We start from the raw sequence: 16777 nt of genomic DNA on the forward strand, positions 1-16777 counted from the left end.
AGGAATGCTCAGATAAATTAGAAGGATTGGAGCAAAAAACCCAAAATGTAATGTCATATAAACAATGAGAGGAGAACATGTCAAGGAGACTGGTCAACAATATCATATCACCAAAGATGTCAAGATTGCCTGGCAAAATGAGGGTCCATTTGAAATATGTACCCAATTAGTAACTAATGTTTATATGACTTTCTCTAGATCTATTCAGCAGTGTGACTAAGAACTAGGAGTGAAGGAGGTGGATGGTAGAAGAACACTAGAGTCATGTTTTATTAGGATTATAGAACAATAGGACAAGGGGATAAGACATTTAAGAGAAACTGATAGAACACAGTTGAACTGTATATAGAGAATGAAAAATAGGAAAAAAATGAAGTTAGAGAACAGGTAATTGCTTGAGAAAATATTAAAGGATAGAAAGAAATGGAGATTATAATGATGAAGAACAGTTTTAGGAAGGGTGAGCCATAAGGAGAGGTAGAATGACAGAAGGCTATGCTCATTTAAAGCAAAATCAGTTAACTTCACACGGTATTAGATAGCAACTATCAGATTCTAAATTCATAGTTTTTCCTACTGCAACTAGGAACAAAAGAGTGAAAGTTGCAAAGAGGTAGATTGAGACTAGAAAAAAATTATTTTTCCTAATAATTAAAGCTATCCATAAAGCAGAATTGGTCAGTGGATTCCCTAAGCAGTGGACAAATAACCTACTACTACCACCATCACTACTATTACTACCATGATGACGAATACTACTACCACCACCAATACTATTAGTGGTACTACTACTTCTACTAGTACTAGTTACTACTACTTCTACTGAGGATTTATACAGTATCTTAGAATATGCAAAAGTTTACAAAAATTATCTCATTTTATTCAGACAACAATGCTAGGAGGTAGGTCTTATTATTAATCCAATTTTACATATGAAGAAACTGAGGCAGACAGAGGTTGTGTCTTACCAAGGTTAAATAGCTAGTAAGTATCTGAAGACAGATTGAACTCAGATCTTCCTTTCTCTAAGCTGTATACTCTCACCACTGTACCTCCTAAAGAATGTCCCATTTTTTCCTCTGGTTTTGTTTCCTCTTCTAAGGAAATATAAATAATATTTCTATGTATATATATCTGTATCTGTATATATGTATATATTTATATATTTTCATCTTCATCCAAATTTTCTAGTACCAGATGCAGGCACAGTACTACTCATTTATTGTTTTCCTGCCCTTCTTCTCTCAAGTCTTGTTCGAAAGTCCTCTGAGTATAAAGTGAGTTTTTTTTTCTATCTGTAGGGATGGGCAAGAGTTTTTAGTGAATAAACAACATAAGATCTTTGACAAATCAAAAAATGGAAAGTGAATTAAATTCAAAAGGTATTTAAAAAAATTGATAAATCTTGTTTTTCCATGACTTAAATTATCAAATATATCCCTCCTTACTGAATCATCCCTTATAACAAAAAATTGAGAGTGAAAAAAACAAAACAAAACAACAATCCCAACCAATGCATCAGCTGTCTCCGTGTTGTCATTTGTAAAAGGAGGAACAAGAGCATCTACCTCCCAGGGTTGTTGTGAGGATCAAGTGATATAATAGATAAAAAGCACTTCATAAAACTTAAAGTACAATATAAATGTTACCTATTATTGCTGTTGTTCTTGTTCTTGTTATATAAAATATTTCATGACCATCATTCTCTACCTCTTCAAACAAGAAGAATACATTTTTCTAGTCTTCTTTGGCATCAGACTTGGTCATTATAATGACTTATTGTTCCACCATGAACCATTTATTAAGTACCTGTTTTGTGGGAGGCACTGTGCCAGTAGTCACTGCCAGACATTTCTAGTTTAGCATGGTGACTAGAAACAAGGATTTGTTCTTAGGAAAATAAGTAATATTCTAACTGAGAAGAGAATCTGAAAGGGAATTTGCAATAAATAATGTGAGTCTAATAGACATTCTTTTGACACATCTAAATCTTTATTTCAGATTTTCTGGTTTTCATGATTAATTTTGAACTTTTGCTTATGTAGACCCTTAGGGCTTAGTTCTGGCCACAAGTTTCATTTTTGCTTACCAAGATAATCCTCTAAATTTTGAGTAAAACTTAATTGTAGAAACAGCAGAAAAGTGAGCATTAATGTCAAGTCAGAGCCCAGGGCAATAGCCTGAGTTTTCTAGTTCTTGGTCAAGTTGTGCCTTTAAAGTACTTTCAAGGGCATTATTTCTTTAGGGTAGAATTTATTACATCTTTATTAAAATCCAGTGCCACCTATTCCAGACCTTTCTGGCCTTAAGGGGTAGCTGCAAACCTCTGCTGTTTCTCATGCTAATGAAAGGGTAACTTGTTAGAGAGTCTGGTGAATCCATTGATTATCCTGGGGCGGAAAAGCAATGGGAGATTCAGTTTAAAAAAATTAGTGTAATAGGAAAGAGAAGCTAAGGCTATTGTGGAAGTGAACCAGCTTTAAGGCACACTTAAGTTGAAAACTTAGTGATTTCTGACAGCACAAGACAGGAGGCATTGATGTTCCAGATGGGATAAAAGCTTTGGGGAAACTTTTAACAAACTTAAAACCGGACCTGAAAAGTATAATACTATTTTGGCTGTAACAATAGTGCATCAATTTAGAAATTCATCATCAATATTCATATCCATGTAATCACTTCTTCAAATGACTTAGGGAACAGTTTATCAATTTAGTTCAAAGATATCTCTTTAAGCATTCATTGAGTACAAGTCTATTTAATCCTTTACTTTTTGTGCAATATTTGTGTGTGATGTTTAAAAAGTCAGAGAGACATAATTCTTGGTAATTGATCAATATATTAATAATGCTAGCAATTTATTAGTAAAAGAGGCCAATGACACTCTTAAATCCAAAGACCTCCAACCTGATGGACACAAATTTTATATGCTCTCGGAAGATTGGATGTTCCTAAGGGTGGCAATAAACTCTGATTGGTTAACAAGTAATGAGGGAGAAGGACTATTACAATGAGGGGCTGGCTCTAATCTAATGAATTTGAATTGTCATTTACTGCTAAATTACCTCCAGCCTTGGGCAAACTAAACAAAGCTTTTAGCACTACACAAACCTAGGTAGAACACTGGGGAGGAATTCATCTGGATAAGACTTCTTATACAGTTGGGTGTGCTCTGAGGAAGACTGAGGAGAAAGGTCAACTTTCAGAGATTGAGTTAAAAAAAAGAGAACTTTTAGAAAAAGGGGGAACTCTGAATTTCCCCAAATCTTTGGTTATTAACAATCATTTCTCTCAAGTGGAATTACTGGCGCTGAGCTGAATTATTGGTGCATGAAAAATCTGACCTAATCTACTCCAATAAATGGTTTTGAATTTGGGTTTCTAGAAACAGAATGTCATGAGAGTTTCTATGTAGGTAAGGTAAGAAGTTCCAAGAGGGCAGTGGTGGCCAGTACATGAATGGAGCATTGAATGGAGCAGATGTTTCATAAGTGCTTTTTTGCTTATATTATCCCAATCCTGCACTAAATTTCTTAAATTATTTTAACTATTTAATATATTTTAAGATTAGAATTGAATTTATTTTCAGTGTCCAGAGGAATGGACTCCCAAGTTCTAGATCAGAATGCATTAAGAACATACTCTGTGACTGTGGAAAACTTTTTCTGTGATTTCCCGATCTTTAAAAATGTATGGGAGAGCGTGGTAAAGGAGTATTGAATAGGAAGTTAGGAGATTTTTACTCTAGTCTTCTAAGTCATTTTGTCTCTTGTTTCATTTTGCTCATTTCCAAAAGGGGCTGTTAGATTATATGCTTTGTAAGTTTTATTTCAACTTCAAGTTGAGATTCATAAGTTACAGAGAGAGATTATTTCCAGCTAGTGCTATAGGAGTTTTGTTTTGTATTGTTTTGTTTTGTTTTCTAGGTGAGATACTCTATTGAAACTGAGTACTGTCTTGGAAATGATTTTTGTCCTGGAAATGATTTTTCCTTTTAGGGAAGGCAGAAGAGAACAAGTAGTTATTAAGCATCTATGATGTGCCAGACATTGTGTTAAGTGCTTTACAAATATAATTTAATGCTCACAAAAATCTTATGAGCTAGGCACTATTATTTTCCCCATTTTAAAGTTGGTCAAATTGAAACATAAGAATTTAAAGTGAGTTTCTCAGGGTCACACAACTAGTAAGCTTCCAAGATCAGATCTTCCTGGTTGCAAATTCAGTATTCTAGCTACCAAAAGAAATCTCATTGATGTAGAGATAGTGTGGCATAGTGGACCAAGTCCATACCTAGAATCAGGAAGATGTGGTTTAAATTCCCATCTCTGATATTTGATTGCCATGTCATGCTAGGCAAATCACTTAACATTTAGTATTTACCTTATCAAATCAAAGGATTCAATAGGGAGAGCTGGGTGACCGAGTGGATAGAGTCAGGAGTTCAAATGTGACCTCAAGATATTTAGCAAATATTAACCATTGCAAGTGGACTTAACCCTGTTTGCCTTAGTTCTTCATTTGTAAAATGAGCTGGAGAAGGAAAGGGCACACTACTCAAGTATCTTTGCTGGAGTGACCTGAATATTAGTTACAAAGAATCAGCTATGACTGAAATGATGGAACACTAACAAATTGAATCTGTGATCTGTGGTAGAGTCTCCATTGGAATTTCCACTCTAATGAAAGCATAAATCCTTTGTGAAATTTCCTTTAGGTTTCTAACTCCAGATGTATTTGCAATATGACTGTGATCTGAAGAACTTCCTATAATAAAGACCTTTCCAAGGATCTTTTATTATCTGAACATTAAAAATTTTGAATTATCTATTTAGACCTAGAATGGATTTTAGTGATCATCATTGCATAATAATGTTAATAATAATGATAATAACAACTAATATATTAATACAAGACTTTGGGGCTTACAAATCTCTTTTCAAGTTATTATTATGCCCATTTGAAAGATAAGAGACTGAGAAATAGTATGATAAAGAATTTAGGAAGTGTCTAGGGCAGAATTAGTACATGTTCTTTCTGATTCCATTTTTTTGGGTGAGGGTAATTGAGCTGTACTCCTTGCCCTAGGCCTCACAGTTATTAAATACTATAACCCAAAGTTGAACCCAAATATGTCTTTACTAATATAACGTGGCACCTCCTAGCAGACTACTAATGGCATTTTTCAGGAAAATTATTTAGTTCATGATTAAACTGAAGTGGATAATTCTCCTGACTCTAGGGCTGGTCCGCCCCTGAAGAAATAAATCAAGAAATAAACCTTATTGGGGGGGGTAAATTTTCTTCTAAAGATGCTGTTTTGGATATTTTTTGTCTTTATAAGCTTGACAATATCACAATATCTCCATTCAACAAACTGCCTGTGGTTTTGAGTCAGAGTTCCTTTTAAAAAAATATCTCTTTATCTGCTAATCCTGCCAAATATGAACACCTGAGATTCAGCACCAAGAGGTCTTGGGAATCTTCAAGATAGCTTTAGCAGGAGAGAGAGAAGGAAGAAATTCTCAAATGTAATTCTTACCTTCATGTTTAATTTTATGGTCTCATTCCACCTCTTGCTCCTTTTGTATTTTTTTATTCTGAAAATGAGGAAAGTAGAATGATGCTCCTGTCAACTACTTGGCACCATAATGACTAGTACTATGATACATATAAAAATAAATTAGAAAAAGTTCTCACAGGATAGCTTCCTGAAATTTAAAAATATATGTATCTGAGAAGTTTTCTGCCATTCACTGTTGAAGGGTCAGCCTTTCATGAATCACCATTTAAAACATTTAACCTATTCAAGAAACTTTGTTTTTTTTCTCTTTAGTGAAGTCAATATTAGTGATGAAAATATATAACTACACTTGCTTCTTTTTTTTAAAGATATAATGAGTAGTCTGGTTTTTCACTAGTATTGCTGCTTTTTAAATCTTTATGCCTTAACTTCAAGACAAATAGCTCTTTTATTAAGAAGGACATTGAGGGATGAGCTTATCATAAATGTATTTCCAATAAAGGAATATGTAGATGTTATGCATCAGTCTAGTGAAGTCATGACAGTAGGACCATGGAGTAGCCTGAAGAATGCCAGCCAAATAAGTGGTGAATTGGATCTTTTTTGGAGAGTTGGACATATTTAGAGATCTGTTGGAGGGAGGGGGAGGGAGTAAATAATTGATTCAGGATGGTCATTAAGGGTGAGCTAAGTTCAACAGCAACTGTAGTCAAGAAATCAAGGCACAGAGTTATCATAAAAGGAATAAACGAGTGAGTTTCATTCCATGATCTCTAAGCTATTTTTTTGTGTATGAACCATCCCCATTGATTCTCCACGACAGGGCTGGGACTGGTGCCCAGAAAACTGGATTCTCACCACAATGTGGTTTACTCTAGAGGCGATTTCATTTGTGAAGTATATCTTGAATACCTCCAACTACTGCCAAAGTACTGAAAGAAATTCATGGCATAGAAATAGAAGCTGGCTTAGTTATAACTGGTACCAACAGATGGGACCTTGCCCTAGAACTCTGGCATCTAGGGAAGTGTATCCTTCTTCCCCAGAACAAAACTGTTCCCATTCTTGTCATATGTATTAGAGTTAAACAGGACATTAGAGAATTCTATTTAATTAAAAAATGAAATTTTTTTACAAGCATTTGTAATCTGTACCTCTACTGGGTTCTTCCACAATTAAGCAAATTGAGAAAAAAGAACCCCAAACTCTTCTTACAAGCATGCATAAACCAGAAAACCAAATTCCTTTATGAACTATACATGAAAATGTTTATCTCTTTTTTTGTTTTTAAAATTTGTTACCTTTCTGGTAGATGAATATCACATTTAATTCTGTCTTTGGAACTCATGATTTATCATTTTACTGATCTATATCTTAGTCTTTTAAAATTTTTTAAAAGATTGATATCATTTTATAAATTATTCTCCAAGTTCTGCTTAGTTCATTCTGCTTTCATTCATAAAGATTTCCCCAGTTTTCTCTGAAACTATCCATTTCTTCATTTTCTTATGGACTAATATTTCTTTACACTCATACAATTATGATTTGTATAAGTTTTTCTCAATAGGACCCATTTTTAGATTCCAAATGTTTATATGTTTGTGTGTGTGTGTGTGTGTGTGTGTGTGTGTGTGTGTGTGTATGTGTGTGTATCTATCTATCTTATCTGTCTTTCTATCTGGAAACTGAAACTCAGAGATATTTTTTAAACTAGTAGTGTCAGAGACAGGATCTGAACCTGTTTTCCTAGTTTCAGATCTGGCATTCTGTTTTGCCATATTGTTTTTTTGTAGTACTTCCCTAGCCAGTTAGACATTCTTTGCTGTGACACATCTTTCCTGGAACTGTTTTTCCTTTTAACTGTCACTGTCTCACTAGGGAGAAGTCTGGGACACTCCCTGTTCTATTTCTTGGCATGACTGTACTTTATACTTTACTCACTTTTATTTATTGGTCCAGATAAAAGTTCTTTATTATGGGTCTGATCTAAGATACTGTATTTAGTTTTTAAAATGCTAAGATGTGAACAGAAAGGTAGTTCTACTTAATATAATCAGCAACTTTCAGATATGTAATATTATATATAAAATAAATGGGTTTTTCTTTCTCTCTTTTATTATTTGGGTCAATAAGGATACAATTAATTTTGTATTTTCATCAATAAATAATTTAACTTTGTGGAATTCCTGCTAATATAGCATAATTAGGGAATAGTTTGTCAAAAAGAAATTTCAATTCAAAAGAGCAGAATTTGCCACATCTTAGGTGGATGGGCAACTATGAGAAACTTAGTTGTATGTGTAATAAAGGTGCTGTGACCAAATGAAGAGATAGGCAAAATGAATTGAAATTTATTTATAATACATATATATATATGAAATATTGAAATATAAATAATAAAAATATTCAATCACTTTTTATATGTATGCTAGTGTAGGCAAAGAATGGTTCAGCATGTCAAAAGAATTAAAATTGAGTATTTTAAAAACTATTAAAATATTGATACACCAATATTCAATAGTTATGACACTAAAATCTGATACTAATCCCATATATTATAGTTATTCTGCTTGAATTTTTCTCCTCCCTCCAGCATTTCTCCAGTTGTCCAAATCCTACTTAGGGATTTTAATCTTGACTATTCCATGAAACTTTATTTGATCCCTGGTGAAACCTTCCTTCTGAACTTTTATCTCATTAATGATACATTCCAAACATATGACATTTGGCATCAATTACCTTATATTGTTTCTTTTAATGTGAGCATCTTTTCTATCCACAACTAATCTATGAGCCTCCTACACACAGGGGATGATCATGTCTTATACTTCAATAATTATTTTGGATTGGTTGCTCAAAAGTGAGTTATAAACTAAAAGCAAATCCATCACTAAGATTGAGAAAACACCTTAAAGTAGATGTTCTACTAATACAAGGTCATGAGTATTACCTTCAGTTTTTATACTATTTTTCTCTAGTATAAATATACTGAAAGACGTAGTCTGTAAATAAGTAAACCTGAATTCTAAAGTAAATGTTCCATTTAGATGAATGGAAAATTTCATCCTCAGTGTGATTAGATTTGATTTCCTATACTATCTATTGGAAGAAATCTCAGAGGTCATATAGTTCAATTCAAATTTTAAAAAGTCACCCTGGCTTAATTATAAGACTATAAGGAAGAGAATACATGCCTTCTTTAGAGACAACCTTATCCACATTGGATAATTGCTTGTTTGAAAGTTTTTTTTTAATATCCAGTCTAAATCTGATTCTTTACAACTTTCATTAAGTCTGTTTAGTGTTGGCCCTTGGGACCAAGCCAAATATGGTTACATTTGACAATACTACTTGAAAACAATTATTTTTTGTTGTTATTTGCAACTCAGGGAGCATTGTATAGAGCACTAGATTTGGAGTCAGGAAGACATCCTCCTCAGTTCAAATCTGGCCTCAGACATTTATTAACTTTGTGATCCTAGGCAAGTCATTTAATCCTGGTTGCCTCCTTTTCCTCATTTATAAAATGAATTTGAGAAAGAAATAACAATATCAGTATCTTTGCCAAGAAAATCCCAAATGATGTTATTATTGAAAAAACTGAACAAAAACCATTTCCTTCAAGTCATTCCTATATGGCATGATCTCAAGACTCTTCACAATTTGGTTTACTTCTCTGAATGCTCTTCAGCTTATCATTGTCTTTCCTAAAATATAGTGCACAAAACTGGACATAATGTTTAGAATGTGATCTAACCAGGACAGAGTACAATAGGATAATCACCTCCCTTTTCTTGGATGCCATATATCTTTTTTTAATTTTTTTTTTATTTAGAGCAATGAGGCTGTGACTTGCCTAAGGTCACACAGCTAGGCAATTATTAAGTTTCTGAGCCTGGATTTGAACTCAGATCCTCCTGACTCCAGGGCTGATGCCCTATCCATTATACCACATAGCTGCCCCCAGATGCTGTATTTCTTAAGAAGGTTATGTAACTCAAAGTTGCAGTACCTTTCTTAACTGCTATGTCAACATTAAAATACTACTTCCATTTCTACCCCCCAGTCTCTCTTCTAAAGTTTTGTAGAAAAAATGCTATCTCTCTATGTTTTTCTAATGTTATATTTACAGATTTGAAATTTTGAATCTAAATGAAAACATTCACTATCATTCCTTATATTAGTTGATTTGGCTTGTTAGTATAACCTTTTAGAATCTTTTTGAAACTTTACACTATTACCTTACTTTTGTTTCCATGCTTCCTTCCTTGATCTAGGGTTTTATCTGTTAGATTTTCTTTGCTTGAATGAGCAGTGGGTTGGTGGGTAGAATGAGGATGCTGGGTGGTGCAGTGAATAGAAGAAATCTTGGCTTCAAGTTAGGACTCATCTTTTTGAGTTCAAATCTGAACTCAGACACTTCCTAGCTGTGTGACCCCGGGTAATTCATTTAATCCTGTTTGCCTCAATTTCTTCATCTATAAAATGAGTTGCTAAAAATTAATTAGCAACGATTAGTAAAGTTTTTTTTTTTTTAACCAGGATAATCCTAAAGGGGCTCATGAAGAGTCAAACATGACTGAATAATGACTGAAAGGCAACTCTCCTATGAGTTTGTGGTTTTTAAATGAAAGCTTATGTAGGAAAAATATAGGAAAAAGAATGTGGATCCTTTCAGCAGTTCAGAGAGCTAGGACAACTATATTAGACTGGCTATGGACTCTGTTATTGCCATCCAGAGGAAGAAAAACAAAACTAAACTAAACACACACACACACACACACACACACACACACACACACACACACACACACTATCCAGAATCTGATGAATACTTTATAAAAATTATCTCTTAGGTATCTCTTTTTCTTTAATCTTAATTCCTAATTCCTCATACCAAAAATAATTAATACTAATCTGTAAACATGTTTATCAAAATATATATGTATAATGCTAGCTTTACTGCCACTGGGGGGAAGGGAGGGTGGAAGGAAATTTTGTAGCTTGAAATTATGCATGTGCAAATGGATGAAAATAAATAAATTTTAAAAGTATGTGGAAAGATTTTTTTTTATAGAATACATTTTTTGTTGCCTTGGATATAAATTCTTTGAACTGCTCTAGTTAGATTAGAATCCACAAACTGAAATGTTCTCATCTTGCATAGTTATATATTAGATAACTTTTAAAATCTATTTTTAAACCTTCTAATTAACTTGTTTTTATTTCAAATTCAAAAAGTCAAAGGTGACATTTTTTATTTGGTATCTTGGTTACTAGACTGTAAGTGAGAACTGTATAAATGATTTTTACCAAAAGATGCCAGAGTGAAATTATATTCCTGGAATGGCCTTTTGTCTCTTGTTTCAATTTTCAGACTGAAAAAGCAGAGTTAAAAAAGGGTGAGGAGGGGCAATATTGCTTAGAAGACAGAAGACTGATCTTAGTGTTAGGGAAATGTGTGTTCTAGTCCGGTCTCTGATAAATGCTGGCTATGTCAATGAGTGCTCTAGGACACTTCTTTAAGATTGTGTCAGATAAATTGCTGAACTTTATCAGTGGATGGAGTTTCCTGAGGAGTTCCCTGAATTGATGGAATCATTGTTCCTTCTGGGAAGAAGCTGCAAGGAAAAAGAAAGAGAAGGAGAAGGAGTAGAAAGAGGAGAAGGTTTAGGATAGGATCAAATTATAAAATGTATATAAAATGTTTTATAATCATGAGATGCTGTATAAATTTAAGAAAAGTACTACAGTAAAAAGCATGTTCTTGATTTTTTTTTCTCCTTTATTTGGGTGACTTTAATCCCTTTTTTGGATTCTGTGGTAATAGAAACACATTAAAACACAGCTGAAGGCTTCCTGCTTAGATGGTGTAGACTGACCCTGAGGGAATAGTCAATGCATTTTTACAATCCAATTCCTCAGGTGACATGCAAAGGGTTAGGTTTGCTTATAGAAAAGATCTTAACATGAAGGTGGTGGGAAAATATTTGGATTAGAGAAACAACTTTTTGTATATACCAACATAGGACTGATTTCAGGAGCCTTTGTCCCCTTAAAGAGATAGGATTAATTTCTGTATAGTAAGTTTCTTGATGTCACATTTAGAAATAAAAACAAGCTAGAGTGCATTTAGATTAGCCAGGCTGTGAAGAGACTGTAATAAAGTGACACAAAAATCCCTTGAAGGAACTAGAGAAGTTTTAGCCTGTAGAAAGAAAACTTGAGAGGGTTGGAATTGGTGTCAAAGGTGTAGAGTGTTAATGAAGACACATAATAAAACTTCATCATAATTGTTGATCTAGAAGAATAGGAATTTGCTATAGGGAAGCAGATTTTGGCTAACCACTTAAAAAACCTGAAGCTTCCTAATAATTACAGGTATGACCAAATGGAATGAATCACTTTTGAACAGTTAATATTCAACTAACTACTGGAGTTTAATCAGAGGCTGTCAGTTCTTTCTTGAAGATATTGTAGAAAAGATTCATAGTCTAGATAGAGGTTATATGCTATTGTATAAAAATAGTTTAAATTTTTTTTTACTGAGAGCTAAAATTAGTCTTTCAAAGAAGAATCAATGGCTTTGGAGTTTCCATTCTACTCTGAGAGTTTCAATAAAATGTTCTTTGGACCATACACCTGACATGGAATATATGCAAAGGTATAATATTCCTTGTAAAATCAATCAATAAGTATTTATTAAGTGTTTACTATGTACCAGGCACTGTTTACGCACTGTTTACACTGCAGGAAATGCAAAGACAAAAGTAAAAAATATCTTGTCCTAAAGGAATGCACATTCTAATAAGAGAAGAAATGTGTGTATATGGTGGTAGGAATGGTTATCCTTCATTCTCAAAGAGTTCCAAAACAACATTACCATTGGGGTTAAGGTAGATTGTGTCTGATTATGTCTGGTCAGCCCAATATGAACTCAGAAGGCTCTATGATAGATCAGGCATTGATAGTCCTTTTGAACATTTGGTATGAAGATGTCTTTAAATTTGTGCATCTCCCATTTCTCTTGAACTACTACAATTTTGCTTTGCTAAGGAGTACAATATCTTTTTTATGTGGACAGATTTGTTCCAGTGTCTTCCATGTCTCACAATTAATTCCAAAGTTCTTCAGAGAAACCTTGAGAGTTCCCTTGTATCAATTCTTATGTCTTCCATGTGAGGCTTGCTTTGTGTGAGTTCTCTATAAAATAGTCTTTTATGTACATTTGGCTTTTTGAACAATATGGGAAGCTTATTGGAGTTATTATGTTCTCTGCAATAGAGTTTGAATGTTTGGCAGTTCAGATCAAGAAAGAACCTCAGTGTCTAGTATCTTATCTTACCATGTGATCTTCAGAATCTTCCTAAGACAATTAGAATGGAAGAAATTTAGTGCCCTGACATGGTGCTGGTAGACTGTCTGGGTATCTCAGGCCTCAAAAATGAGGTCAGCACAAATGTCTCTGTAGACTTACAGCTTGGTAGGCAGTCTAATACCGCTTCTCTCTCATACTTTCCCTTGAAGCCTGCTAAAAACTGAACTGGTTCTGGCAATACACATGTCAACCTCATCATCTATGTGTACTCCCTGGAAAGTGAAAATAAGTGAATCTATTCAGAGCATTCAAGATTTTTCCATTTATTGTAATCAGTGATTAAACCAATGGATGATGTGGAGTTGGCAGGGAGAGAACCTGCTTTTTATTTGTATTGTTTAACCCAAATTAGCACAATCAGCAGAGAATTGCTCTCTATTTTGTTGCATCTTAGCCTCAAGGCTGCATTGAGTGTATAATCATCTGTAAACTAAAAATCACATACCAACTGTCCCTCCACTTTAATTTTGGATTGTAACTTTTCAAGGTAAATAATTTACTATAAGTGTGGTAGCTGATTTTGATGCCATTTTTGTTTTCACTGAAGATGATGACCAGGAAAGTTTAAGAACATTATCCATTATCTAGAACTCAAGCACATATACTATCATGAAAATGAAGTGCAATACTAATGAACTTATCTGGGCATCAAAATTTCGCCATAATTTTCCACTAGTCTTTATGAATGATAGTATCAGAGGCTTTAGTCAGATTCTGTTCTGCTCCTGACATTTCTCCTTGAATAGTTGGGCATCAAACACTATATTAATTATTTCTTGGTTCTTTATGAAGTGACACTGACTTTTGGATAACTGATCATCTTTCAGGTGAAGGATCAGTCTGCTAAGGAGGTCTCTGGTAAGAATCTTGCTCACAATGTTTAGCAGAAAGATACCTGTGATGGTCACAGAACAATCTATTTTCTTTTACTTTATAAAGATGGATAAGGATGTATCCTTGAACTAGAGGAGAATCTCCTTTTGCCATATAATCTGGAAAATTTCCATCAATTTTTGTATAAGCAATGGACTCTCTACCTTGTAGTTTCTGTTGGAATAATATAAGAACTAAATACTTTGCCACATGAGAAGAACCTAATGGCATTCCAAACCACTTTTTCAGTTGTAGGTTTAGCTAGAGAGGGATTGACTTCAACCTGAGGCATATTGTCAGTGACTTCAGCCTTAACTGATGACAGTTTGTTAAGAAAACTAAGAAAGTGTTTAATCCATTTCTTCAGGATCATGTCCTTATTATTATTCAATAGGACTCTATCAGGGCTGAATAGATGAGAAGTACCATAGGTCTTGGTCCATAAATGGCCTTCAGAGCCTGAATCATAAAAGTGCTTTGGATTGTTATTGTCAGCATAAAATTGAATTTCATCTGATTTCTTACTGAGTCAAGAATTCTACATCTCTTTTAAGCTTTGCTTATCCTTTACATTTCATGTAATTAAATACTGCCTCATTAAAAATGGATGAACTTCTGACCAGTATATCATTTTTCATTAGCAGCTTCTGAATTTCCCAATCATTTTGTCGAATGAATCTTGATTATTGTGAGATCTCTGAAATCTTCCCCTCATTTTTTTGCTATACTATTGCCAAGGTTTATCTCCAAGTTAGCCACAAACTGTTCATGCAGGGAAAAATACTCTAATTAATTAATTAATTAATATTAATTCTTCTGGAATGAGAATGTATATCTTGAAGAGGACAAGTGTATAATCAGTCCAACACTCTGTGACACACATCACCTTCATCATTTTCACACTTTGTCTATTCTCCTTACAATGAGATAGTCTATTAATGTCTGTTTGTTGCAACAAACTGTGATGTTTGATGCCCAACACCTCCAGGAGAAATACCAGAAGGAGAACAGAGGTCTATACATAACATTTGTCAATCTGATCAGAGCCTTTGATACTATCAGTTTGTCACAATATTTTATTATGATTAGGTAAATGGAAGATAGTGTTGGTGATAAGAAGCTCATGAGATGCATAAATCTTCAATAATGAGTGACCATTTCTATTGCTGTTTCTGATGCCTTTTTATACTAAGAACTCCCTGCCACATCTGTGCTATGATAGTGTGATTATTCAGACATTAAAGTAAATGAGAATTATAAGCTCATTCTCTTTCAGTACTTTGATAATGACTATCTCTAGATCTTCATAAAATGTTTCTTTGACCCCATCAGTGTTTGTCATGGTAGGAGCACACACACTGATGATTATGGAGTGGCATTTTCCTGCAAGTAGCAATTGCATTGTCATGAGCTTGTCATTCACTCCTTTGGGAGGTATACAGTCTTGTTAGTCTTGATTGCAAAATCCATACCAGCTTCATGGTGTTCACCACTCCAGAAAAACCTTTATCCAATTCCCAACTTCAGTAAGCTAGCTTTATTTGTTGGTCTTGTTTCTTTCAGGTCTGATACTTGTTGCATTTTCTTGTGTTTTTCAGATCTACAGGATTTCATGATGAATAGAATCATTTTTGCAGTTTATGTACATCTTTTTGTCTTTCAACTATAAGATGGGATCTTTACCTGCTGAGATAAGCAAGCCAGGATTGAGTGAGGCAGACAATTTTTAAGGCACCTTTTCTAGCCCCTTCCTTATTTCAACAGAATATCATACAGTCCTTCAAAAAGATGTCTCACACACCAGGAGTTGTTGAATCCCTCTACTTCTTCAGTCTAATGAAAAAAAATCAAGAGAACTGATGATGACTCAGTATGTAGTAGATGAACTTGATGTCTTTGATATCCGATCAAACTCTGTGTGCTCCACAGAATCTGACTCAGCAATTACACTCCAACTCCTTCTCTATCTTTCACAATGATCATATGTCACTGGAGAGAAGGGCTTAGTAGACGCTAAGACATCTAGCCAAGAGAAGTTATTAAACTAATCAATTGACATTTATTAAGCACCTCCTATGAACCAGGAACTGGGCTAAGCACTGGGTGGGAATACAAAAAAAAGATAGGCAAAAGATAGTCTTGACCTCAAGGAGCTTACAATTTATGTGAATTTTAAAGAAACAACAGATAAGTTTTAGGGAAATTTTTTTTGTAGCAAGTGCTAAAAGCTACTTAAATTTGGATGACTGATTATCAGTAAGAAGCACATTTGTCAGAACAAAAGTATGGCAGCCAGAAATCATATCATTAGGACTACCCAGACCTTCAAGAGTAGTTGTTACCAATCATAAGGGGACCCAGTCTGCCAATGTGAGTGGGAGGTGGGGAAGTAATGCCAGAAGGGGAGTTGTATAAGTATAAATATTTATAAATCAGATAAAATGAATATCAAATAACTTGAAGCAAAAATGTTCTAGCAGATTTGGAGAGCAGGAGGAAGGTAGAGATGTAGGAGCTTAACTAATTGTAAGGGAGATGGGAATATTTTGCATGCTTTTTCCTTTTGGTGAGATCAAAAGGTAGTAGGATTTAGAATTTAGAATTAGAAGAATTATGATAGTTCATGAATTGCAAGTACTCATCTTGAAGCTGGTAAGGAAGTATCTTCTTTAATGTTCAAAGATATATGTGGGCCTCCTCCTTCTAGTCTTTTTTTCTCTCATTTTGGAAGGGAAGGAATCTTGGAAGAAACAAACCTGTAGAACCTAGATAGGATATTATTCTCATCCAGAAACTATTGTTTAGGAGTTGGTAGATGTGTTACTACTCCTCATAATTTCCTGGGAACTTTTTTTTTTTGCCTATTGTGATCATGTGGATGAGAGTTTGCTAAAAAGTTCAAATCATCATCTGGGATCATAGGATGGGATTATCTTCTATCTCTTCAGTGTGATTGATGTAGGAACACAAGTGCAGTTAAGATTTTTGCATTATAGTTAAAT

Source organism: Macrotis lagotis, chromosome 1, assembly GCF_037893015.1.
Source record: "Macrotis lagotis isolate mMagLag1 chromosome 1, bilby.v1.9.chrom.fasta, whole genome shotgun sequence".
Taxonomy (NCBI): domain Eukaryota; kingdom Metazoa; phylum Chordata; class Mammalia; order Peramelemorphia; family Peramelidae; genus Macrotis; species Macrotis lagotis.